Below are 27,012 nucleotides of genomic sequence, written 5' to 3' on the forward strand. Positions count from 1 at the left end.
ACATTGGATTTCAAAAATTGAGTACAAAAGAAATGTAACATATTTCTTTAATAATTTTTATATGAATCATGTTGAAATTACATAGCATTTTTGGATAAATTTAGTTAAATAAAATGTCACTAAATTATTTTCAGTTTCTTTTACTTTTTAATGTGACTGCTAGAAAATTTAACATGACAAACGTGGTTCACATTTCTGTGTCACACTGTGTATCTGTTGGACGGTGCTATTACACAGGCAGGGCACGTATATAAATTGCTAGAACCTCACGATGGGCATTTAAGTTGGGGTAAACTTTTTGAAGGATAATTTGGCAATAGCCCATGATTCAGAAATCTGGATCTCTGAGTTACCTTAGTCAGACACGGGATGCTGAGCTTAAAATAGGCACACCTACCATTGTGTTGAACTTTTTCTCATTAGTCCCTCTAAAACGTTTATTTGTACTGTCAACGGCTGTTCATTGATTAATTATGATGCCAGGCACCGTGTGAGGCATTCTGAGTCCAATACAAAGATAAATCATGGAGAGTTCCAGGCTGGAATTTTAGATGAGTCTCTGTAAGGGGGTGGATTCTGTAGCTCCCCAGTGGCTATGATACCAGATACAACCGGATAGACCTCTGAAGAGGTGCTGATGGAAAGCTTCGGCGCCTGCAGAGGACTGTGGTCACTGCCTGTGTTTGAGCTGGAACCTGAGGATAGGAGGATGTGCGTGGGCAGAGATTGGGCAGGTGCAAGGGACGGACTAGGCAGAGGGGACAGTAAGAACAGGAGGTCAGAGGTGAGGCTGGAGGGGTCTTGTAGGAGGAAAGGGAGTTCACTTGCCTGGGACATGATGTTTGTGCAGGGGGGTGGTAAAGGCTGGACTTGAATGGCAGAAGGCCAGGCTTAGGAATCTGGACTTAAATGGTGCTTAATGCCAGTGAGTGTGTGGTGCCTTAAAACAGTTTCTCAAATACCCGACTAGCAGTCCGTCTAAAATTCTGAATGCCTGAGTTGTGGCATCTTTTTTTTTTTTTTTCTTCTTGAGAGTGAGGTGACTTAATGCTTAAAATTTTTAAAAGATTATATTTATTTATTTATTTATTTGAGAGAGGGAGAGTGTGCAAGTGTGAGTAGGGGGAGGGGCAGAGGGGAAGGAAGAGAGAATCCCAAGCAGACTCCCCACTGAGCATGGAATCCAATCCAGGCTCGATTCCACAACCCTGAGATCATGACCTGAGCTGAAACCAAGAGTCGGACACTTAACTGACTGAGCCACCCAGTCGCCCCAGTGCTTAAATGTTTTTAAAATAAATTCTTTTGAAATAATTATTTTGAGTCTAGCTTCTTCAAATCCTTCTAATGTTCTAATTATTTTGTTCCAAGTAGCAACTCATTCTCCTTAGGAATGGGAAATATAAGACCCGAAGGCATGTGTTAAGGGACAGGAGAATAAATTTTTCTCTCCTAGCCAATTTGTTGGGATGGAAAATCATACCAACTCTTTGTCTTGTATTCCCCATTCCTTGAAAATAAAGAACATTTCTATAGAAATTATTTTTAAGCAAATGAGGGCAAATAGCCTTAGCGTCTTAGACAAAATTGGTACACACACTGTCCAAGCACAGAGAATTATAGAGGCCAGAGGGCTGAAGATGCTGGAGAGTGTTACAGTTAGGAGAATGGACACAGGAGTCAGATATGAGGGTTCAAATCCCAGCTTCACCATCCACCAGCTTTTCTGCTCACTTCTGATATTCCCAGATCGATTTTTACCTCCAGCCCTTGACTGCTACCTTTATGCTTTCCATTAAATGCCCCGTGTGTTCTGCCTTTCCTCTTTTACTCACCTTTTCATCTTGTCCATTGTGTTGCCCCTCTCCTCCCTCTGCCTTACTCTCCTGCAAAACCCAATCCCGGTAAAAATTAGGGTTATACAGTTATTTTTCTGCACTCTGCCCCAAACAGCTGAGTATATCTGGGAAACACACGCGTGTGCACACACACACACACACACACACACCGCCCTGATGACATTAAATTGATCACTCCACTCTCTCCAGTGACACTCAGTACTCTCTGGCAATCCTACCACATTCCCCAGTAAGTTCATACTTTCCCTCTCCCAAGTTACTATTTCATACCTTTTGCCTCTTTGCTCAAACCTCTAATATCTCCTCCTGTCCGCCTCTCTGCTAATGATCCTGGTGCTTATTTCACAGGGAAAACAGAAGCAGTCAGAAGAGCAGCACCTCCTCTCCCCACTGCTAGATCCTCCTGTCTTCACACATAATTCTATCCCCCAGAGTCCCGCTCTTTGCCACGGATGAGCTGTGTGTGCTCCTGGCAGATGTCCACCTTACCCGCAACCCACCAGGTCTTGTGCTCTTGTCTGTTCAGAACTTGGTTCTACAGGATTCTCCCACTAGCTTCATCATTGAACCTCTTTTCACTGGGTCATTCTTACTATTCAAACATTCTGTAATCTCTCTCTTCTTTAAAAATACACCTTTTAATCTTTTGTTTCTCACCGGCTTTGCCCCACCTCTCTGCTCCTCTTAATGTTTTTTAAAGATTTATTTATTTCAGAGAGGATGGGGGCAGGAGAGGGGCAGAGGGAGAGGGAGAGAGCATCTTAAGCAGACTCCGGGCTCAGTCCCACAACCCTGAGATCAGGACCTGAGCTGAAACCAAGAGACTGATGCTTAACCGACAGCGCCACCCAGGTGCCCCCCTAGGTTCCTCTTTAAAGCAAAACTCTTGAGTGAGTTGTCTGCTCTTGCTCCCTCCAATTCCTTACCTTTCACTTTCTCCCCTGCCCAGCATTTTATTATGAATATTTTCAAAAATACAGATAAGTTGAAAGAATTTTAAAGTGAATACCGCTGTAACCACCACCTAGACTCTGCAATTAATGTTATGTCTTACTTACTATAACAAACACATGTCTTGCCATCTGTCCATCCCCTATCATTTCATCAACCCATCTTATGTTTGGATACATTTTAAACTAAGTTGCAGGCATCAGTAGACTCTGTCTTAAACTCTCCAGTGTGCATATTGTTAACTGGAGTTCAGTATTTGTCTATAGTTATTTTCTCTTTTGAGGTACAATTTATATACACTGAAATAACAAATCTTAAGTGCACCCCTCAGAGTTCTGATGGATGAACACACCACCTCTGCAACCAAACCCTCATCAAGGTATGGGGTATGACCATCACCATCACCGCAGGAGTTTCCCTCATGCTCCATGCTCCACTACGTACTTTTATCTGTAAGTTCTTTCACTCAGCGTAATATTTTTTGAGATTCATCCATATCATGTATATTTCATGTCTTTCTATTGCTCAGTATCATTCCATTATTAAGTATTCTGTAGCTAATTATTATTATTCCATCGTTTGACCATACAACAGTTGTTTCTCATTTTCTTGGTGGATACCTGAGCTCTTTCCTGTTTGGGCTATTAACTTGCCATGAAAAAACACAAAAGTCTTTTTGTGCATATGTGTTTTCTTTTCTCTTGACGAAACACTTCGGTGTGAAATTATTTGGTTGTGGGGTAGGTATATGTTTAGTTCTATGAGAAACTGCCAGAACTTCTTCTAAAATGGTTGTCTTGTTTTATACTTGGACCAAGAGTATATGAGAATTCTGATTGTTCTGCATTCTTGCCAGCATTTGATTTTGTCCATTCTGGTGTGTATGTATGTCGTTTTTTTGATCAATAGTAACATTAAGCATTTTTTCATATGCTTATTAATCATTAGTTTATCTTCCTCTGTGAAGTGTCCCATCAAATCTTTTGCTCTCTCTTTACTGAACTGTAGTCCTTTGTCAGATATATGACTTACATGTATTTACATATATTTTCTTCTAGGCTTTGATTTACCTATTCTTTTTCTTAATGGCGTCTTTTTGATGAACAGAAATTTTTAACTTTGATGAAGTCTGATTTTTTTCCCTTTGCGTTTATTGCTTTCTGTGTCATCTAAAAGCTTTACAGTTTTAGCGTTTACATTTAGGGTTATGAACCATCTGAAATTATTTTTTATATATGGCCCAAGGTTGAGGTCGAGATTTATTTATTTTTGTCATATAGGAATTTAGTTTTTTAGCCTCAGGTGTAGATCCTTTCCTTCTTTATTGGATTTTTCTGTTGATCTGTGAAAATTCAAATATCCATATAAGTGTGGGTCTGTCCCTGAGCTCTCTTTTCTGTCTCGTTGGTCTGTTTGTTGATTCCATGTCAGTTATCACACTCTCTTGGTTACTGTCGACTTACTAGTCAAAGTCTTAATGTCAGGTAGTATAAGCCCTCCAGCTTTGCTCTTACTTTTTATGATTGCTTTGGCTATTCTAGGTCATTTGCATTTCTATGCACATTTTAGAATCAGCTTGTCAATTTCTACAAAAAAGTCCAATGAGATGTTTGTGATTAGGATTGTTGAATCTATTGGATCAGTTTGTGGAAAATTGACGTCAATATTTTGTTTTTTAATCCATGAATATGGTATATCCACTTATTTAGGTCTTTAATTTCTCTCAGCAATGTCTTGTAGTCACATTCTCATTTGAACTCACTCTGTTTAGGTTTTTGTGCCCAGTTCCCCTGAAACCACTCTTGCCTCATCACCAGTGACCTCCATGTTGTTGTATCCAATGGCAAGTTCAGTCTTCCTCTTTCTTCATTTCTCAGCTGCCTTTGACATAATTGATCACTCTATACTTGAAGCATTTTGTTCATCTGGCTTCTTCTTCTTTTTTTTTTTTTAAGATTTTATTTATTTATTTGACAGAGATAGAGACAGCCAGCGAGAGAGGGAACACAAGCAGGGGGAGTGGCAGAGGAAGAAGCAGGCTCATAGCAGAGGAGCCTGATGTGGGGCTTGATCCCACAAGGCCAGGATCACGCCCTGAGCTGAAGGCAGACACTTAACTGCTGTGCCACCCAGGTGCCCCTGTTCACCTGGCTTCTATCTCATCATGTTTTCCTGCTTTTATTCCCAACTCACCCTCTGCTCTCTTTTGGCCTCCTTTGGTATATCCTTCTCTTCTTTCTAACATTTAGATGTTAGAGGGCCCTCAACCTCAGTCCTTACCCTTCTGTGCTTTATCCATTCTCAGTAGGTCAAATGGTGTAAATATGTTATTTAAAGCCAACTGACTTCCAATTTTATATCTCAGTTCAGAATCCTGGCCTTACATAGCAAAACCTCAGACTTATATATATAACGTCTTACTGATCCTCGTTTGGTTATCTAAAAGGTATATCAGGGACTCAGCTGGTTCAGTGTCCAACTCGATTTCAGCTCCGGTCATGATCTCGCGGTCATGGGATCGAGTCCTGTGTCAGGCTCCATGCTCAGTGTAGAGCCAGCTTGAGATTCTCTCTCTCCCTCTCCTTCTCTCCCTCCCTCCACTCGAATGCTCTCTCTCTCTCTCTCAATAAATAAATAAAATCTTAAAAACAATAAAAAATAAAAAGTATTTCAAACTTAATCATGCAAAATGGAGCTCTTGATTTGCCTCTAAAACATACTGCTCCTCCTTACCCTCCGCTACCCACTGTGTTCCCAGCTCGGTCATTGGACTTTTCTCCCTGTTGCTTATATGCTAATCTTAGAGTTTTCCTTGACACGTCTTTTTCTTTTACATCCCTCATAGAAGACCGACAACCCACATCAGAATATTCTCTTGGCTCTATCTTCACAATATACTTTAGATTTTTTTACATAGCCATCATTCCAGTCCAAGCCACCAACATCTCCCACCTGGTTTACTGCAGGATTCTCCTAAGTAATCTGCTTTCTCTTGGTCTATTCTTCAGTCACGCAACTGGAGTAATGTTTTATTTTTATTTTTTTAAAGATTTTATTTGTTTATTCGACAGAGATAGAGACAGCCAGCGAGAGAGGGAACACAAGCAGGGGGAGTGGGAGAGGAAGAAGCAGGCTCATAGCGGAGGAGCCCGACGTGGGGCTCGATCCCACAACGCTGGGATCACGCCCTGAGCCGAAGGCAGACGCTCAACTGCTGTGCCACCCAGGCGCCCCATGGAGTAATGTTTTAAAATGTCACAGCATTTCACTCCCCTGATTAAATCCTTTCGGGGCTTTTCCATTATATTTCGGGGTGGGGGGACTGTGCAGTGGTTTGCAGAGTTTTATGTGATCAGACCTCCCTGTTTGCTTTCTGACTTCATTCTCTTCTGTTGCTCTCTCTTTCACAGCACTGACTGCACTGACCTTTCTATTGTTATTGAACACTCCAAGCTTGTTTTGACCTCAGGGCCTCTGCTGTTAACTGTTTCTTCTGCCTGGAACCTTTCCCCCAGATAATTACGTGGCTTGTTACCTTACTCCATTCAGGTCTCTGCTTATGTGTCATCTCCCCAAAGAGGCTTTTTCTGACTACCCTCCCTAAGGAGTGTGCTGCCTACCCGATGATCACTCCCCAGTCCCTTACCCTGCTTTGGTTTTCTTCTTAGCACTTAGCATTATCCGGTTTGCTATTTATTTGTTGGTAGTCTGTCTGTCCTAATAGAGTACAAGTTCTCCGAGGCTAGGGAATTTCTGCTTGGAATCATTAAATGCTGTTAACAGTGGCTGTCAACATATTAGATGCTCAATAAATACATGTAGAACGGATGACTACGGGCAAGTTAACCTTGCTGGCCCCGTTTTCTTCATCTGAGAACTGGGGAAAATAATGATATCTACCTCATAGGGCAGATGTGCATGTCAAAGTATTGGGTGTAGTAAGATAGTAGGTGATAGTGTTGGCTGTTATTATAGTTACTATTTAATAATATAAACGATTTAAGTCTCAAATAGATATGAATGCTCTATAAGGTAAAATTAATTTGCCTGGGGCGCCTGGGTGGCACAGCGGTTAAGCGTCTGCCTTCGGCTCAGGGCGTGATCCCGGCGTTATGGGATCGAGCCCCACATCAGGCTCCTCTGCTATGAGCCTGCTTCTTCCTCTCCCACTCCCCCTGCTTGTGTTCCCTCTCTCGCTGGCTGTCTCTATCTCTGTCAAATAAATAAAATCTTAAAAAAAAATTAATTTGCCTGGTGTATGCTTTCTATAATGGCTGATTTTAGAGGTGTAACCTATGATCTGCAGTTATTGATAAGTTAGTTGGAAGAAATAGATATAACCACATGAAAAATTAAATGCCATAGGATATTTAAATAACCAATCCAGACAACAGTGGAAACATCATCAAGCATGATTAGCTGTCTAATGCGTTTGCTGCTGATTGTTCTAGGTGTGATAAATAAAAACGATTTTTTTCTAAACCCAGGTGATCAGAAAAGGCTTTGTGGGTTTGGGTTGCCCCGGGAAAAGCTGGGGAGGATTTTAATCTTTTACTGATTGAAGGAGAAAGGCATCACAGGTGGGGCCATGACACAAACCTGAAGCAGGAAAAGAACTAGGGGGTGTGAAGATTGAATAAACCTTTGTGACTGGTGGAAGAAGTATAACGAGGAAGCTGTTTGAGAGCAATGTAAAGAAAACCGGGTGGGAACAAAAGCAGATGGCTTCAGGCAACAGGAACTGCTGGGGCACAGGAGTCCTTCCAGTTACTTAGATTGGGCGAGCTAGGCAGGAAGTGCTTCTGGGTGGTTAGGAAAGAAGGTAGCATCACAGGCTTGTTGCCGCCAGGTTCAGTGCCTGCTGCCCGCCCCCCCCCACCAGGTGACCAGGGTGTTACCCTTAACAGCACATACAGTGCATGGCTGTGCTGAGTCCGTGTGTCCAACATGTCCACGTGTCCACAGTGAGGCAGCAGCAGGAGAGCACCATTCTTCTGTTCCTAGGGTCTGGAAACCAATTTTGAACTTTCGTTTTTACCCACAAGAATTCCCATTCTAATTTTTAGGTGATGTGAGTAGAAGGCAAGTGACCATTTTTACTATGGCTCCTTATTATGGAAAGAAAGAAAAGGGAATTTAGAAATTAAAAGCCCATTAATAAACATAATAATTTATGTTTTAACACTCATATTAAGAAGTACACAACTTGTTTTTCAGAAGACCATATTATGTCAGTCATATAAAGCCACATTGTGAAAAGGAAATGCGTGCATTATATGAGAAGATGCCAAGTAATCTGTGAATTGATCAGGTTATAAAGAAAGATTAAGATAACTTTTTAGTCAACCATGAGATAAAATCTGCTTTAATGATATAATTTTGTGCAAATTTGCAGTAACCTAAAAGGGTGTCTGTCCTTACACCTTAAGTTTCTTCTTATTACTAAGTTACAAAATGTTGTTACCTTTTGGGGGGTTAGAATATAGTTTAGAGCAATTTGTAGCAGTTAAGAAAATGACCCCGTAAAAGAAGCAAATAAAAAAAAAATAGGAGCCATGACAGATGATGCAGAATAGAGAATGGATGTGAAGACAATAAGCTATGTTGTTACTGATGCAGCCCTGGCGACACGCGTCACAGATTAAATAATGAATGCCAGCTAGCGGGCACAGCGAGGAGGGGACAGAGAGTGCATTGTTTTAGTTTGTCTGTCTAATGTCAAACTAATTGCTTAAGTACAGGCTTCTGCTCTGGTTATAGCCAAAGGAAAATTAAACAGTTGAAATATTGTAAATTTTGTAACTCACCCTGGATCACCAATGAGAATGAAATAAAAGAGCTTTGAGCAAAGAATCCAAATAAATTGTTAGGCTTGCCTGCAGATGGAAGCCCGGAAAGAAGCAGGATCAACTCATTGGGTCTGACTCACTATTACTTCCTCTCCGGGTCAGGTTCTCGCTGATTTGATAAAAGGGATAGACTTCACACACTCTTCTGTGCTCACGACTGCAGCCCCATGGAGTGAGGGTGGTGGATGCCACGTCCTCTCACCCCCACCCCCCAGGAGCGGTGTCTTCCCGGGTTGCGGCCTCTCTGAAGTTCCACGCCTTTGGGGTTGACTTTTCCTACTCTGGATCTTTGTGATGAACTAATGAGCTGATACACATGAAAGCACTTTGCTGACACAAATGAAGGGATGAAGTATTTTTATATACTATTTTTAGGGTGTGCAGTTGGTGGAGGAAAGAACACAAGTCAGAGCTCCTGGGTTTGAATCCGGGGTCATCAACTAGGTCCCCCCTTTTCTGAATTCCTTTAAAAAATTTCTGTGGTTTTTTCTTTCTCCCCTTAAATCATTTAGATGTTCTTTATTTTTTTTTTAAAGATTTATTTGTTGATTTTAGAGAGAGAGAGAGTGTGTGCACGTGTGAGCAGGGGGAGGGTCCGAGGGAGAGAATCTTAAGCAGACTCCCCGCTGAGCAGGGAGGCCGCTACAGTGGCACTTGATCTCATGACCCTGAGATCATGACCTGAGCGGAAATCAAGAGTCAGATGCTTCACTGACTGAGCCACTCAGCGCCCCCTAGATGTTCTTTATTTTTGCGTGCGCGCCATGGGATGCCTTTGGCATTCTAGTGAAGTTAATGAATCCCTTTTCAGAATAATGTTTAATGCATGAAATTAAATGCCTAAACTTAAATGCATGAAGTTAGAATGCATTGGATTACAAAGGAAACCAATTATACTGATATACAGTTATCCGTATACCAAAAAAAACATAACATCATAATGCATATCCTTTATTATTTATATTGATATTACAAATCAAGAACTAGTGGCAGGTGTAGTAACTACTACAATTTTGAAGTAGTGATGAGTGGAAAAGACACTTTGGGTTATTTGCCATGACTGTGATGTGATATGAAGATACCTTTGATTTCTACTGTGACAAGTCACAGGTATGGCTACTTTTACCGTGGATTGTTGCCCACATTTGTAATGGAAGGGAATGCTGAATTTCAGTTGGAGGTTAGTAAAAATTAAAAGGAAAATTTTCCCCACCCCTGTCCTGAATTCTGTCTGAGATTCTCAGAAACACTTTGCCTTAAAACTTCACCCTTGGGGCACCTGGGTGGCTCGGTTGAGCTTTCGACTCTTGATTTCAGCTCAGGTCATGATCTCAGGGTCCTGGGCTCCAGCCCTACATAGGGCTCTGTGCAGGGAGCCTGCTCTGGGATTTTCTCTCTCTTTGCCCCCCCCCCCAACTTGCTCACACACTCTCTAAAATACATAATAAATCTTAAAAACAACAACAAACAAACCCAAACTTCACCCTTTACTCTTACGCTGTGTGTTCTCTGGGGCAGACTCATTTGTGCCCTCCAGCTGCTGGCCTCCATCCTTTCCGTGCAGCGTCTGCTAGTTGTGCACCTTCTGTGCAGGCCGGGAACTGGAGCTCCAGGCCCGTATCTCTCGCACGTCCACGCAGGCTGGCCTGCGGGACCCCCGCTCTGCCTGCAAAGTCCAACCCGGGGGCTTGGCTACGCCACCCCTCTTCCTCCCGCCAGCCTCTCCTCCTCCCATGTTCCCAGCTCTGTGGATGGCCTCAACAACCTCCAAGCGGCTCAGGCCCCAAACCTCGCTTCCGCAAGAGAACTAGTGAGCATCCCTGCGGCCCGCATTACGGCCCCAGCCTCCTTGGTAACACTTGGGAAAGTGTAAGCTTGTACATTTGACAGCACTGGTCTGCCTTTCCATTTACCTGGAATGTCTTCTTAATTTCTACTCACTCTACAAGGCCTGGCTCCTTACTTATCTTTCCAACATGCGCATCTCATCACTTTCTGGTTTAAACTCTCTGGATGCCTCTTTGCCTCTGTGAAATTGACATCAGAGGACCCCTGCCTCGTTTGCAACCTTTTCTTCTGTTCCCTGTGGTCCCTCCAGTGGCCTGTGCCCCATTTCCCTCTTTGCTTGGAAGGCTGAGTGAGTGCCCTCTGGCTAGGGGTGCCTTACCTGCCATGTAGCCTTCTGGTCTCAGTTCTGTGGCTGCCTGACTGCGAAGCCTTTCCCACTCTGCGCCACCACGAGGACTGTCTATGGAGCAGTTCTCCTCTCCCATCTGCCCTTCCCTTGCGTCTGACCAGAGTCTGGCAGGGTTTCCCAAGTGGTATGCACTCGGGAGGACAGAATTATTAAAGTACATGGTTAGGACTGTTTACATCAGAACCAGACTGCTTGGGTTTTAATCCTGGCTCCACCACTCACTGTTTGGCAAGGTACTTAGCCTTTAGGGACCTCAGTTTTCTCATCTGTAAAACTGGTATAATAAGACACTGGTGAGATTTAAATGATTTACTACTGGTGAAGTTTAGAACCATGCCCACCATTTAAGCTCTTGTAGTAAGAGCTTAAATATTACCTGCTGGGGCGCCTGGGTGGCACAGCGGTTAAGCGTCTGCCTTCGACTCAGGGCGTGATCCCGGCGTTATGGTCGAGCCCCACATCAGGCTCCTCCACTATGAGCCTGCTTCTTCCTCTCCCACTCCCCCTGCTTGGGTTCCCTCTCTCGCTGGCTGTCTCTCTGTCGAATAAATAAATAAATAAAATCTTTAAAAAAAAAAATATTAGCTGCTATTATTACTAGTTTTGGTTTCAGTAGTGTGGCTTGGGCTTATTTAACAGTCAGATCCTGGGGCACCCTGGTGGCTCAGTCGTTAAGCGTCTGCTGGGATCGAGCCCCACATCAGGCTCATCCACTGGGAGCCTGCTTCTCTCTCTCCCACTCCTCCTGCTTGTGTTCCCTCTCTCTCGCTGTATCTCTCTCTGTCAAATAAATAAAATCTTAAAAAAAAAAAAGTCACTTCCTACTATACTTTTATTTTTTCTGGAGTTTATTACTCTAGTGTAATTTGAAACCCAGTATTTATTTTTCATCTCCATTGGGGTTGATGTTGTACATTGTTGGCAGAAATAATTTATATGAGACAAAAGGAAATACTTTTGACAGAGAGGCAGGAACAATCTTAGGGATTCAGCCTTTTCATAGAGTGGTGGACACTGACCCATCAGTACTTAGCTGGTTGAGTTGGGGGTTTATCCATATTTCTTCCATTTCAGAGATGATGTTGACCTTGCGGGCATTTTTTCTCACAGCTTTTGGGGTAAAGGAGAGATGAATATTACTTATCAGAGGATTTTTCTGGGAATGTAAATCATTGTACATGTTTGCAAACCAGATCCACATAAAAGAGATGGTTTTCAGTGTAATTATTATTATTTTTTTGCATGAGTGCTTTCATATCCTTAAGAATTTTCTGCGCTTGTGGGGGGGGCAGCTTTTCATGATCCTTACCACACATTGTGTGTGACATTAATGTACTCTTACAAAGGGTCCTTTTCTGCTTTTTCATTTTTCTTCCAGTGGGAGAGTTGTATTTCCCCTGAGGTTTAACTGTTCCAGCCTTTTCTTGGTTTTGCCACCAGGTGGGGTTCTGACTCCTTTTTAAGGCAAGGGCCTCTTCTTTTCTCACTGAGGTGCCTGTCTTGACCCCCTGCCGTTCTAATGTGACCCCAGGAGAAAACGTTGACCCCTGACCTGGGAGTGGGTGGGGGAGGCAGGTGGGGCATGTGTGAGATCTCAGGTAGTCTCCAGGTTTTTCATGCCTGATCTTGTTGTGCTTCTATGCTAATGGCTTAAGTTTCACAGGTTTTGAGTAACTTGATTTTACCGGCAATACGTGTAAATCTTGTTTGGCAGCAAGTGAATCGAGTTTTCCTGGACTCTTTGGCCTGATTTTTTGGCTTAGAAGAAACAACAGAGTTAGGTCATCTTGACCATTAGTTAAATAGGTCTTCTTTAAATAAAGTAGAAATCATGGAAGCAAGCCATGGCAATTAAAACTGTCCTTGGAGTTGAAAACTGGGGGCAAACTGTTTATATGGCACTGTGTACACGTTCCATTAAAAAGCAGAGTGTGGATTTTCATTATTTCTTCAGCAACGTGCTGGAACATTATGGACTGTTTTAAGATCTAAATGCCTTAAAGAAAGTATCAATTGCCTATTTCTAGAATGAGAAATAAAATTTAAATTTCTTAGTTTGAAACCATGGAAAGTCATATTCAGTTCCATTTTAAACTATAAAAAACCATAATATTACCAAAAAATCTTTTGTCTTATGAATATAACCAAAGTGTAGATGGTGAAACTGAATTATGAGTGGTTTTTAGATTTACAGACACCAAGTCGGAATCCTAAGTTAGAACGATCCTTGGATGGTTGCTACCCTTGTGGCGAGCACAACATAATGTATAGAAATATTGAATCACTATGCTCTACACTTCTAACTAATTGTGTGTTAACTATACTCAAATAAAAACCTTAAAGTTGGAAGTTCTTTAAGAAATATTCCTTTTGAACTTAAGTTGATTTTTAGACTTTAGAAATTAATGAGATTTTAGGCTTAATTAATGCTACCTCCCCAAACCTGAAAACAGTATGTGACTTTGATTCTCTCAGAATTAGTAACTTTGTATGTCCCTCTTATGTAAAATGAAATTGCAGTGCTGTATCACCGCCACTTAACCACTTGGGCAACATTGTAAAATTCAATTCAGGGCTCTAATGGGGGGAGACTCTATTCCTCCTATTTAAAATGAATGAGTCACTTTAATACAGTATCTGAGGAGGAGAGGGGAGTGAGCGTTCTCTTTAAGTTTGTGTGTTATGGTTTTCTTAGGCAGCAAGTTCAAAAATGAAGCTCGAAGCCTTTGCTCAATTGTGTATGTGGGTTTTATTTCTCGCAGTAGCCCTGTGTCTATTTAACATATGGGGAGTGGTTTCAAGTTCATTACTAAAGCTTATAGGCTAAAGTGCTTTGTGGGCTTGGCTATGACTTAAGTTGCCAAGTTGGGAACAAACTGCTTTCCTTGTGTATGTGGACTCCCTGCCTCCCCTCTGGGCTATCAGCTGCTTTGGAGATCAGTTTCATAGTAGAGATTCTTTCTGTAGAGCAGTATGAGGCGTCTACTTCCACAGGGGCACCAGGTTAGTAAATAACATTTTGAATTTTCTGCTGCATATGTCAGATTTTCTTTCTGTACTCCCGGGCGGGCGATATGACAGTCAGCCCAGCATTTGTGCCGTTGCTGTGTTCCTTTAGAAAATAATGTGAGTTCGGTGATCGTGGGCAGGCTTGGAGGTTAGGATTCTCCTTATAACGTATGCATTGTTTGACAATATTAAAGGCACATGGAAACAAGGATGAAATGGCGTATGTGTGTTGGATTGGTGGTCTGGAGATTTGTACTCCTTTGTAAGCATTTTCAGATCTTTTTTCCGAATTCCTTTCTTTGTGCCCTCCCATTAAATCTTCTAGGCATAACTGTGATTTTATACATGGTTGATGGTACTTTTTTTGAACCTTGGGCAGCCGTGCGTTGCCATACGGCTAGCGGTGTTTTGCCTCACACCCTTGTGCGTGATTGCCTGATGCACGGTTTCCCCTTGGACCTACTTCTCATAAATACAATGGACCAGAATATCATGGTGATTTTCTCTTTGAAAAGTCTGGCATTTTTCTAGAATGCGTCAAAGATACCTAATAACTATCGATGAGGCCAGAGTCTACAGCTGGGTCAGGCTGGACTGAATCCTTCTTTATTTGTCACTTTTTATTCTTATGTAATTCCTCGGAATCTGAGATTACTTTTGGAGTAAATCTGACTGACAATGGAGTGTGCCTTGTAAAACACAGAAGTATTGCTAATAGTAATAAAATGAAATTCGGTGAATAACAGTAAGTGCCAAGAGAGTATCTTCTTTAATTTCATTAAAGACCTAGAGAGCAGTTTTTACCTGTATTAATTTGTCACCAAAGCAACCCCGCATGAAATTGTTGTACAAGAGAAGTTAAATTGGATAATGTTTGAAAGTTTCTAACACTCTACGAAATATTCTTGTTTTTATGTTAAGTATGCTTTAGTTCCAGGTAATGTACTTGTGTTTTTAAATAATGCAAATATGCTTCTGTTATCGTTGCTTTATTTTGCCCCCCTTTTCCCCCACTGGGAAATACAATATATTAGAAAGGATCTGTTCTTCCATGTTCTTCTTTGTTTAAAAAAATAAAATTGACAAAAAAGAGAGACAAAAAGGAACTTTAAAAAAATCTTTGAGGTGACTTGCTAAACTTTAAGGACCTCAGTTCCTTAAGCATTGCAGTCTCCGTATCTGCTTAGGCTGAAGTTGTTAAGTTATGACAGCATGCCATTTCAGGATTACAAAATTGACTGTACGTTATACCCTGAGACACAATGGTCCAGTTATAATATTGTCCCTGCCTTTGTAGACCTTTTTAATCAGCAAATCCACTAGGTCATTTTAGCTTTAAAAAAAAGAAAAAAAAAGCTAAGACTGCTATAACTTGCTTTAATAGATGGTCTCACTACATATTTGTACCATTATGCTATTATTATTAAATGCTCTTAATTTAAAATTTAAAGGAAGACTTTTGTCAATGTGACTGTAGCTGTCCCATGATTTTAAAGAACCATGTTAAGAATATTTTGCTGATCAATTATTTGTGCTTAATTGGCACAGGTAAAAAAAGCTCACATAAAACTCATTTTTGTCTGGGAAATCTGTTTCTGTGTTCCCAAGGGCTTCTCAGCCTTTCATCAAGAGAGGAGAACCAAACCAAATACCACTGAGCAGAAGCACAAATAAACAAATGTGGCGAAGTATAGAATAAGAGGGGAAACTCCCTAAACGCCAGATTTTAGGGTTTTCCCGGAGAATATTCGTTAAAATAGTTTCCTTCAAACATGGGGAGGGAAAAAAAAGACCATACAGTAAGGTGTTCAGCGTCTGTCATGTGAGGACAAAGTATCCAAGCAGATCTTACTCCTGACTCTAGGTTTGGAACATGTGCTGTGGTTCCTGTTCTCATCTTGCTTGGCTCGCTTAGTTTTGTTACGTCTCTACTTTTGCCTGCAGTCAAGTAGAGACGGGTATTTTTCTCATTCCGTACCATGTAATTTTAAGTGAAGCTTTGAGCTGATTACTTTTTATCAAACATGCCGTCTTGCTGGTGTTCAGAGTACTCTCGACGTCTCCTGAATCTCAGATGGCTTACCAACCTAGCTGGTGATGCAGGAGCACGTGATCTTTATTTTCTTTTAAAAGGATCCAGAACTTCGAGGTCAGAGACAAATCCTTAGGCAAATGATGTCAGTATGAATTGGCCCGCATCCCAAACATCAGCAGAACTGACTGGCCGTGGAAGACAGGCACTCGGAGGAAGGAGATGAATATGTAGGAGTGGTTGTGACATTAGAAGTCAGTTTTCTGACTGCTGAACCTCGATAAATCCATTCACGGCCCACACGGCTCTCATTCCACCCCCTGGGCTGGATCTCCGCAGTGCCTGTTTGGGGAGGTGTTGGCTCTTGGTCTGCAGGTTCGGGCCTTGTGGGATTCACAGAAAGGCTCCGGTGAGCAGTGCCACCACCGCCTTTTTCAGACCTAAGTCCAGGGGTTTTTTTTTTTTTTTTAGATTTTATTTATTTGTCAGAGAGAGAAAGAGAGTGAGCAAGCGTGGATGGGCAGGGGAAGCAGCAGGCAGAGGGAGAAGCAGGCTCCCACTGAGCAAGGAGCCCGATGTGGGACTCGATCCCAAGACCCTGGGATCATGACCTGAGCCGAAGGCAGACACTTAACCGGCTGAGCCACCCAGGCCCCCATAACCCCTGGGTCCTTGCTTAGCCCTGCTCACTGAGGGGGCTGATGCGTAGGAGTTTTGTGCTGGTGTATCAGAAAGTGTGTGTGTTGGGGGAGGGGATTGTGGTGCTCCCCCACCCCAACCCAGACACTCACTCTTTTCACGGTGACAGTAAATACTAACTTCCCAGACAGATTACAAAGCCTGAGGACAGATTTTACTCCTGAGGCTGATCTGACCGCAGACCTTTCCAGTTCCCCATTTCATTCTGAAAAACCTGACCTAAGTTTTACATTCTGGCATTTCTGGTGGGAGTGGTAATAATAGTCATAGCAAGAGTAGGAGAGGTGGTGGTAATAACAACAGAACAGCAACAACAGCTAATACTAAAACCATTTCCTAAGGCAGTCCCTGCCCTAAGCCTCTTAGATACTCCTCACCACAACCCTAAGAGGCCAGTTGTCCTTATCCTCACTTTATGGTTGAGGAAACCATCCCGGGAAGGTTGTATACTCTATCTCAAGTCATAGCAGGTAGAAGCAGTAACAGTGTTGCGCCTCCGAGGAATGCTTGGTGGGGAAAAAAATAGTATGAGAAGTGGATGTTGTTGGGAACTATAATCCAGTATTTCTTATTAATGAGAAACAACCATATAGACTTTGCCGTCTGTGCTGCTCTTCTTACTCAAAGATGCTTCTGTTGACCTACTGTCAACAAGTGAGGCATGTCCTTTGTGTTCTTTTTCTACTGAATGGGAGGCGAGCTTGTACCCTGCTCTCTCACCTGTTCTGTTTGTGACCAATGTTGCCATTGGTACAGAGTTTGCCCATGGTCACTGAACGAGACCAATGGTGACCAGTCCACATGGAGAATAAGCCCACAGCATTGAAAACTGTCTTTTAACTATGTACTTAATCTAACCTCGGAACTTCTGAGATTTTTAAAGGCTAAAATAATAAAACCACTAAGGCCAGGAACTTGGATCTTCTGATTGTTTCGCTTTAATTTGGCCTGGGTGAGTGTCCTCTTTATTTCTGCCCAGCATGATTTCCTGCTGATAATCAAAGCTCTGGTTATTTTGTCAGTCCTGAAGGCTGTCTGAGGCTTAGCAGAAAGCCAAGACTATGAGATGTGTATCTCCTTAAAAAATGTAAATGTGCATTTGAAAATGTTGGGCAAATAACTTTACTCTAGCTTTTGCTAAAAGTTAAACATGTGACAAATAAGTCTGGAATCTTTAACAATATTTAAAAACATAGCCCACAGATTGAGGAACTAAGTTTAAAGAGAAGAAAAGGAAAGAAAAGAAATCAAATAATAAAAAGTCTGATCTTTGGGTGGGGAAGGACTTTCTCTTTCTAAAACCAATAGAAGAAATCACAAAAGGAATAGGGTAATAGGTTGGAGTTTTCTGGGTAGGAGTGTAAAAGCTCTAAATACAAAACTCCTCACTTACCATCATGAAAGGTTGGAAATATTCAAACCATACAGAAGAAAAGTGCGTGAGGAACCATTATGCAACTATGGCAATTTTCCAACTATATGAAAAAATTGTAACAGGAAGTGGCGATGATAGATCTTTAACTTACAGCACTCCAAGTCAGATTATTTGTGCGTCACATACTTGACCATGTTTAAAATATACCCATCTCGGTGTGTCTTATGGTTAGCGAGAGCAGAAATGGTGGTCACCTTAAGGTACCTTAAGGTACTAAGGGGTTTAGGGATTATTTTGAAGGTGGGAATTTCTGGTAGTTTATATTTTCTTTTCTCTGTATACTAATATTTTTCCGCATACTAATATTTTTAAACATGATTATATTTGAGAAAAAAAACTATAATGGAGAGAAAAAAATGAGAACAAGATATACAGTTTAACTGTAGGTTAACATCACCTATAATCTGTTTAAGGTGGTGGCTTTCAGAATGATTTTAATTTTCCTCAAATAGTTTGCAAATCTAAGATTTCCTTTAAGAAGAAATTATCATTTTTATAATAATAATTAAAATAGATTAGGAGGGACAGGTTAGATTTGAGGCAAGATCAATTTTATAAAGGACAGGATAATTTCACTTTGGAGAACAACTGTTTTGCTGTGTTTATGCATTGTTATAGGAAGTTGCCCTCTGATTTTTATCTACCAGGTTTAAAATTTTAGTCAGAGGTTTAGCCAATCCAATGTTAAGGTAGATAGTTTATTTCATAAGGGATGTGGGAGGAAGCTCACTTAAATACTTGAAACATCAGTCTAGAAAAGACACTCTTGTGGATTTCCGGTGTGTCTCAATAACACTTTCCTTGCTGTAAAAGCAGCTGATGCTATTTAGAAAGGGACAAGTCACATACCGAGATGATCCTTAGAAGAGGTGATTCAACTGGAAAAATGAAGATGGAAGTGAATCTTAGAGGAATTGACTTCATTATTCCCCCTCCTCATTTTACAGTTGAATAATGATTGAGTCCGCAAGGCCACAAGGTTCTAGTTGACTTGGAGTCTTTTGAGCCTTTTGAGGTCTTTTGATTCCCCAATTGCTGTTATTTCTAATACTCCATTCTGTACACTTAAAAGCATTTTAGTATTGATGAATGAAAGTATATTTCCATTTTTTCTGGCTTGGTAAAGATCAAAAGGTAATACCATTCACCACTTACCTAATGACATTTGAGAAAGAGGCTGAAGGCCCATTGCTGCTTCCAAAGAAAACTCACCAACTTCACAGGCATGGTCTTTATTCTCATCATTGTTTGAACATTTTGTTCTTGGGTAAGGCTTATTTAATGCACATCTGGTTTTCATGTTTATTCTGGAAGACAGCAGCCACGTGGAATGACTAGAGATCACTTGATACTGAACCCTGGAAACCGTTTTCTAGCAGCTTTATTATATTGTATAATTTACATATCATAAAGTCAGCCCCTTGCAAGTGTACAATCCAGTGGTTTTTAGTGTGTTTACAGAGTTGTGTAACCATCACCATAATGTAATTTTAGAATATTTTCATCATTTCAAGAAGAAACCTTGTACTCACTCCCTTGCCCCCATTTTTCCTTCTCTAGCCCAAGGTAACCCATGTTCTAACTTCTGTCTCTCTAGATTTGCCCACTCAGGACATTTCATATGAATAGAATCATTCCTTATGTGAGAAAGCTGGGAATTTTAATTTGATGCTCAAGGGAGACTTAGGTAAACATGACCTGGTCACTATAAGGGCCCTTTCTTATCAATAGTGTCCTTAAGTACAAGACTGAAGACAAAATGAACTCACTGTTGTCACCTGTTTATTAGATTAAGTGACTCGTGTGTTTTCTGGAGTCCCTATATTTAAGATTCAAATTAAAATATTCAGTATTAGAATTTTAAAACTGTATGGGAATACCTACCCATTAGTATGAGATTGTTGCAGACAATGTTGCAAAATTGTTAGGTTAGGCCACTGCTTATTGGGACCTTGAGCGCATCAAATGACTTCACTAAGACTTAATTTTCTTATCTATAAAGTGGGGCTTAAAATATAAGTACTTACTTTGTAGGGTTGTTGTGAGAATTAAGTGAAATATTATATATAAAAGGCCTACCATAGCCCTTGAGGCTTCATAGGTGTTAAGTGAGTGTTAGCTATTGTTGTTATTAGTGTCACTTATAATAAAATATAGAATGGTATTTTACTTTGTTTTTTAATGACTTTATCTATGCTCTCCGAAGGATTTGAGTAGGCTTTGCAAGAGGAATAAACACACACACAGGAATAAAACAAAACCAGGGATGATCAAATTAGTACAAAGATAATATCAGAAGAAAGTGTAATAACAATAGTAACGAGAGCTAAGATTTAGGAAGCAGCTTTTCAGTGGATATTTCAGTAGCATCTTTCCTAGTGAGTGGAGGGAATAACGTCAGATCAGAAAGGGGCAGAGACAGTCCGCCTTCCTACCCCATGCAGGAGACCTCGCCATAGATGACCCCTTGGTGTGGTGTTGGAACTCACAGTGTCAGGGCGAGCTCGCCACCTCACTATGTGTATGGCAACTATTTATTAAGCACTTCCCATGAGCTAAGCTAGAATTGAGCCCAAACAGACTCCAAAACTGTAAAATTATTGTGTAAACGCACTGCTCAAGGCAACCAGTTTCCTTATTAATTGTTCTTTTTAAGAATGCTCTTACACATAGTACTTCATAGTACTATCTGCATGGAAAGGTGGACACCTAATCAGACAGTCCCTCTATATCTGAAGCCAGTCATCATTCTCTTGCTCAAGCATGTGGGATTATTTTTTATTGTTCCTTAGATTATATAGTTTAACACACTGCAACTCTTCTTTTTCCCTGGAATGTGTTCCTTTTGAGTATGCACAGTGAACTCTGAAGTCGTCTTCAAGATTCCTTTCCGATGTGCCTTTCCAGCAGAAACCTTCCCCAGGCCCCAGACTGAGCACTTCCTCCTCGAGGCTCCCATTGCACTTCTCTTCACACTCTGAGAATCCGCTCTTAAAAGTCTGTCTCCACCCCTGGAGTGTGAGCCCCTGTCAGAGAGCTATTGACCTTTGTGCTTCTAAACTCCATCCGTGTGCTGGACATGGGCTAACTGCTCGATACAGTGGAAGAGAGATTTTGATCTTACATCCTATGGATTCCTAACTATTTCTGATTTTACAGAACTATCGGTTATAAATGTCTTTGGACAAAAGATGTGCAGGTAGACTTTGATTAACTGAGAGCTGGGGTAGAAAACTAAAAAGCTGTAGCCTGTGGCTTCTCTTGGACCAAAAGTAGCATCGTTTTGGGAAGCTGACTGAAGGTTGGTTTCAGTTGGTTGCTGCACCGTTCATTTGGGTGGTTACTGTGCCGTTCATTTTCACACGGTGAAATTATCCACTAATTGCCTGACTCATATGAGCAAGATGCTTGCTTGTGTATTGGGCAAGGCTGATACCCATACCTTTGCTCAGAGAGATTTAGATAAAATGATTCTGACATTGACAATGTGATTGAATCACAAAGTTCACAGTGAGCTTCATACCCGTATTCAAGTAAATGCTGATAAGAAGATACAGTCCAAAGTCATAATTCTGTTTTGAGATTGTAGCAGTTTTTCATAGAGCATGGAGTTTTTCCTTAAAGCATGGATAGAGGGTTAACTTAAGAAAAATATATCTAACTGAGGCAATAAGGGAGCTGGCCTGTAAGTGGAAGAAAGAATGAGGATCTCACCAAGGCTTTGCTGTAATTCAGAAAACTGGTGTGCGTCTTAAGCAAATTCATTAGGCCCTAGCTAGGACAGTCTGCATGTAGTGGGGGAAGTGCTGGTGTGATCCCGTCTCAGGAGTTGTGGAGTGCTGCTTTGAGAGCTAGACTTCATACTTCTCCACTGTGTGGACCCTGGAGCTCTGCCTCTTGCCATATGAGTCTGAATTTACAGTCCTCTTTGTCCAAACCAAGTCTTCACCTCCCATGTGAGTTGTTACAGTACCAGGCATCCCAGTACATCCATCTTCTCCATTAACTTTTTGGCCACTTTTGTACTAGCTTTTCCCTAGAAGAAAGGCCATGCTGGTGGAAGCGTAGGGTGCCATTACTGCTCTGAGTGGTCCCTAGAGATCTGGCCTAAGCCTGGGGGAGGAAGACCGAGGCAGAGAATTCTAGAGTTGACGTGGACGTAGAGTGCAGCCACGAAACCAAGGAGGCTTTTCTGGAGAGAGCCGATGCGGTCGGTGCCAGTGAGGCGCTGAGCGCACACTTACTGTTTTAGGAAGCTTTTCGCTTCCCAGGGCCCTTTCTGTCCTAGGGAGCCCAAAGCCTTAGAAAGTTCTCCTTTATGCTGACATGACGTGGGCCTCTGTAGAATAACCATGCTTGTGTTCCAGCTCCATCCCCTGGATCCACAGAGGAAACATCTACTTACACCCACGGGCCTGGATATGTTCAAAAGGCTTCTCATTTTTGCTCAGCTCGACCATTTCTCGTGATATCATGTTTTGCAGACTCTTTTCCAGCCTGGTCCCTGTTCTCTGAGTGTCCGTGGTTTGTCCTTGTTGTTCTGTGGTCCTTGGATTGAATGCAGTACTCCAACTGTACACTGAGTAGCGGGCTGGGACTGTTGGCTGCGTTCCTGGACACTGCTCTTCTGATAATGTATCCTAAGAATGCGTCAGATCATAAAAATACCAATATTAACATGTGCCATTCTTTGTACAGTTGTTCTATTTGAAGGCAATGTGCCAAAGTGCCTTAAATATGTTATGTCACTTAATCTTCACGGTGCTAAGGTCAGGATTACTATTGTATTTCCTTGATTTGAAGACACTGTTAATGGCAAGATACATCATCAGTTAAATTTCAGCTTTTCAGGGGAAAGAGAGGAAAGAAAATGCCATCACACTGAATGTAGATATAAAATGCAATAGTCAGGGCGCCTGGGTGGCTCATTGGTTAAATGTCTCACTTTGGCTCAAGTCATGATCTCAGGGTCCTGTGATTGAGCCCCGAGTCAGGGAGTCTGCTTGTCCCTCTGCAACCTCCCGCAGCTCATGGTCTCTCTCTTTCTCTTTCAAATAAATCAACAAAAAATCTTTAAAAAAATGCAAAATTGGCATGAAATTGCAAAAAATCAGGAAAGTTAAAATGTGTACATATTGAGAGAAGGGGGACAGAAAGAATCAAGGAAATATGGTATCTTCGGTCTCCAGGTAAGGAGACTAAGCTGAAGGAATTTGAGCAACTCCACAGTCTGGAGAAGAGAGCACGGGGGGTTCAGGCCCATTTGTGCTGACTGCAGTGTGTGCTCCTACCATTCACTCTACTCCCCCCCAAGAAGCTCAAGGTGAAGTTGTCTCCTCTGCAATTCCCAGGGCTTTCTCACAAAACCGCTGTTGATCCAAGCAACCCCTGCCTGAACTTACGAGTGTGTTTCAACCTAAATGCATTTATCCTTAGCAGTGAACAGCTTTCTCAATGTTCCTTTCTCCGTGTTTTAGAGCGTGGTTACCAGATCAAAGCGCATACATGATTTGTGTGTGTGTGTGTATGTGTCTGCAAACATATTACGTAGGGATGCCTGAAAGTGATGCATTCCTTAATAATGCTACCAGCAATGCGGTTGGTTTAGCACAATTGTTATGATTTTTAAATACAATCCATTACTGGTCTCACTGGGACTGGGAATTCTGATCTGTTGTGGGAAACTCACTCATTTGATTGTCTGCGGGCTCCCTGTAGCCCCTATCCTAGGCTGGCTCAGGCCTGTGAGTTACCTTGTCAGTGTTCCCTTGTAGTTAATATGTGCCTCTCTGTTTCTGTGGCCTCTGGACCTGGCTCTGAGTCAGAATCCCTGGGGGGCCACACTGACCCCAAACTTTGCTCTGCTTTCCACTTGCCCTCTGACTTTGAGCATGTTCACGTCTTTCCTTTTTCTTTACTGTAAAATCCTGGGTTATAAGCAGTTTATAGGAAATCTCTGAATCCAGAGGACGATCCTGATGGTAACACAATGAGTGGGTTGCAAATTAAAAGCAGTTCTTTTTATTGACCCATTGTTGTTGAAGGAGGAATATCTTGCAGACCTTCCAGGAGATATCTGGATGATTAATTAGCAAGAAATCCATTCTGGTTGTTCTTTCTCGATGAAGACAAGGAGGAAGTAGACAATGTCAAGAATGTATAATTGAAGGTTTTAAGGAAAAGAACCTGCCTAGTAGATTTCAGGTAACAAAAAGGCTAGAGCTAAAGAATTTCCACCTGTATGCAGTGTCGTCTCTTAGCTCCTGCAAGTATCGATTTGTGACTAGGAAACAGATGTATTTTTTTATTTTTAAAATGGGAATAAAAAAAGTCAAATATACATCTAACCTTCTAGAAGACCACTTTTAGTTACGTGCATGGGTTTCATATGTGGAGTTACTAGGCTTTCATAACTCGGTTTAAACAGGTAAGGAATTTTGAGTAAAAATTAACTCCATCAGATGCTTCTTTAGATGTCAGCTCTGAGCCCAACGTAACTCCTGCTTCTTGTGAGAGGACCATTGCTACCCTGTACTTCTTGGCTAAAATATAAGATAGCCCTTTGCTGTCCACAAATGGAAGTTTAGCACTTAAAAAGAAAACCATGCACCATATTGAAATAACTCAAGTTAAGTATAAACTCAAATGTAGGTTGACTTCAGTGTTGTGTTCAAAAAATGTGATAAAGTTGCCTTGATAAGAAGTGACCCCTGGATTGTGAGGGGTCACAGCCCTACCCTTTGCTTATCATCCCTGATAAGGGATTCAGGATTTGTCAAAGGCGTAATATATTTTTATTTGCTACATGCTAGAGACTTCTAAAGACACAGGTTAGGAAATTTTAGAAGGGCGTGGGACTATAGATATATTCCTTTATAGATGCAGCTCTTGCCTCTATCAGCAGTTCCCTAAGGATCGCTAAAGGTCCTTTACAGTATCTGTGTGCCACGATCCAGGTGAATTAGGTCTTGATAGAGCCATAGCAGGCTGGTTTTGTTCTCACTGAAATATCCCTTCTGTCATAGTTTCCTTCTCAGACCTCCCTTCTTCCTGTCATTAAAGTAAATACATAATTTTGGAGTAGTCTAAACCAGTGTCTTTCAAACTGCTGTCCCTTTGAATCGCCTGGGATCTTGTTAAAATGCGAATTCTGAAGGACACCTTGGGTGGCTCAGCTTGTTAAGCGTTTGCCTTTGGCTCAGGTTATGATTGCAGGGTCCTGGGATTGAGTCCCACATGGGGCTCCCTGCTCAGCGGGGTGTCTGCTTCTCCCTCTCACTCTCCCTCTGTGCTCCCCTCAAATAAATAAATGAAATCTTTTTTAAAAAATGCAAATTCTGTTTTTGGGATATGCCAAAGATTCTACATTTCCAACCATCTTCAGGGAGATACCTCCTCTTCCAGTCCATAGACCACCCTTTGAGGAACAAAAATCTCAAGGTTTTTACTGTCAGTGCTCCCAGGGAGACAGGTGGTGGGAAAGGGTGGGTGATAAAACAAACATTACATGGAGGAGACTCATATGTTCATTGACAACTATGATTACTTTGGCGGGTGCCCAGCTGAGTTCAGAGAGGCAGCAGTGCACATTACTAAGAAGCTTGGGACCTGGGGCACCTGGGTGGCTCAGTCGGTTGGGCATCTGCCTTTGGCTCAGTCGTGACCTCAGGGTCCTGGGATTGAGCCCCACGTTGGGATGCTTGCTCAGCACGGAGCCTGCTTCTCCCTCTGCCTGTTGCTCCCCCTGCTTGTGCTCTCCCTCTCTCACTCTCTGTCAAATAAATAAATTCTTTAAAAAAAAAAAAAAAGAAGCTTGGAACCTGCAGAACTCATGTGCCCTCCAGCACTTGAATCACATGGGCACATTACTAATCTCTCTAAACCTTAGTTTCTGAATTTGTGACAGGCAGATAATCTGAAAACCTATGTATAAGATTATTGTGATGATTAAATGATAACATTCACGTAAGTACTTAGTAAGTGCTTGCTATTAGTAGTTATTAGTAGTAATAATGCAGAAAGCATTTATTGAACAGCTCCTGCATGCCTGGCATGTCAAGATAGGTATGTAAAGATTAAAAGGCAACTCTTTAATTTCAATTGGGATTGAATTGGTTTATTTGCGAGTCCCTGGAGTTGAGATTAGATCTAAAACTTTTGACTCCAAGTCCGGTGCCTTTCTTTTCTGTGTGCTCATTGGCTGTTTCTTACGATGCGTAGCCATCATTAATGCAGACTTGGTTTCAGACAACTTTAATTAAGTGGAACCCATACACTGAGTCTCAGTGGATTCAACATGTTCTTTTTAAAACCGAACGTCAGTGGTGTCTGGTTCCTTGGGTTTGCACGAGTTATCTGTGAGGATAGAAGTTGAAGGATCGGTTGTTGTTTTGTTTCTTGTCAGCTGAATTGTTTTGCTTGATCAGCGAGAAAGGAGAGGTATCAAAGGAATAGGCATCATCAGTTTCTGTTCTCTGGTGGATGAAATTCTGAGCATACGTCTGCCCTCCATTTTGGCACCTTTTAAAGTGATTTCAAAAGGTCTTTGCATGACCTGACTTGTTTTCCTAAAACAGACTAAAAACATAGGCACCCTGCCTCTTTTGCAACAAGCCAACAACCCAACACAAATGCATGTGTGCCTATGGGGAGCTAGGTGTTTCCACTTTCTACCATCTTTGCTACCTTTCTTTGGAAAGGAAAGATCACTGACTCAGAATTCATCTTTTCTTTATCCGATTGTTTTTTTAGTTACTGAGACATGCATGCTTTTCCTGAGCTTAGAGTAGTTTGTGTATGTGTGGCACATACTTTTGTGATTTTTTAAAAAGGTACTGGTTTGGCAGATACTTCCCAGTGTGACTGTTGTGTTTGTGAAAACATGATAATCTCATTGAGCAGTCTTCAGATGGTGAAAACAATGGAATTTGAGCAATATTCATTGTAAGTACAGACCGATTGCTTTCTGTTAAGTGCTTTGA

At 41.6% G+C, this 27,012-nt stretch overlaps 1 protein-coding gene across 8 annotated transcripts in view; it reads left to right on the forward strand.

The window, feature by feature from the left end:
• The window catches only part of PLD1 (phospholipase D1), a 196,112-nt gene that overhangs the window by 23,194 nt on the left and 145,906 nt on the right, over nucleotides 1-27,012 (forward strand). For 2 of the 8 annotated variants that reach the window (XR_004626204.1, XR_004626203.1), the window contains exon 1: nucleotides 13,597-13,859. The exons of 4 other annotated variants lie outside the window; for them this stretch is intronic. The gene's annotated coding sequence lies outside the window, so the exon portion shown is untranslated. Of the gene's footprint in view, nucleotides 1-13,596; nucleotides 13,860-27,012 lie in introns of those variants that run through there. 2 more of the 8 variants (XM_019802112.2, XM_019802114.2) reach the window with 2 other exon arrangements.

The sequence above is a fragment of the Ailuropoda melanoleuca genome, chromosome 1 (assembly GCF_002007445.2).
Source record: "Ailuropoda melanoleuca isolate Jingjing chromosome 1, ASM200744v2, whole genome shotgun sequence".
NCBI lineage: Eukaryota > Metazoa > Chordata > Mammalia > Carnivora > Ursidae > Ailuropoda > Ailuropoda melanoleuca.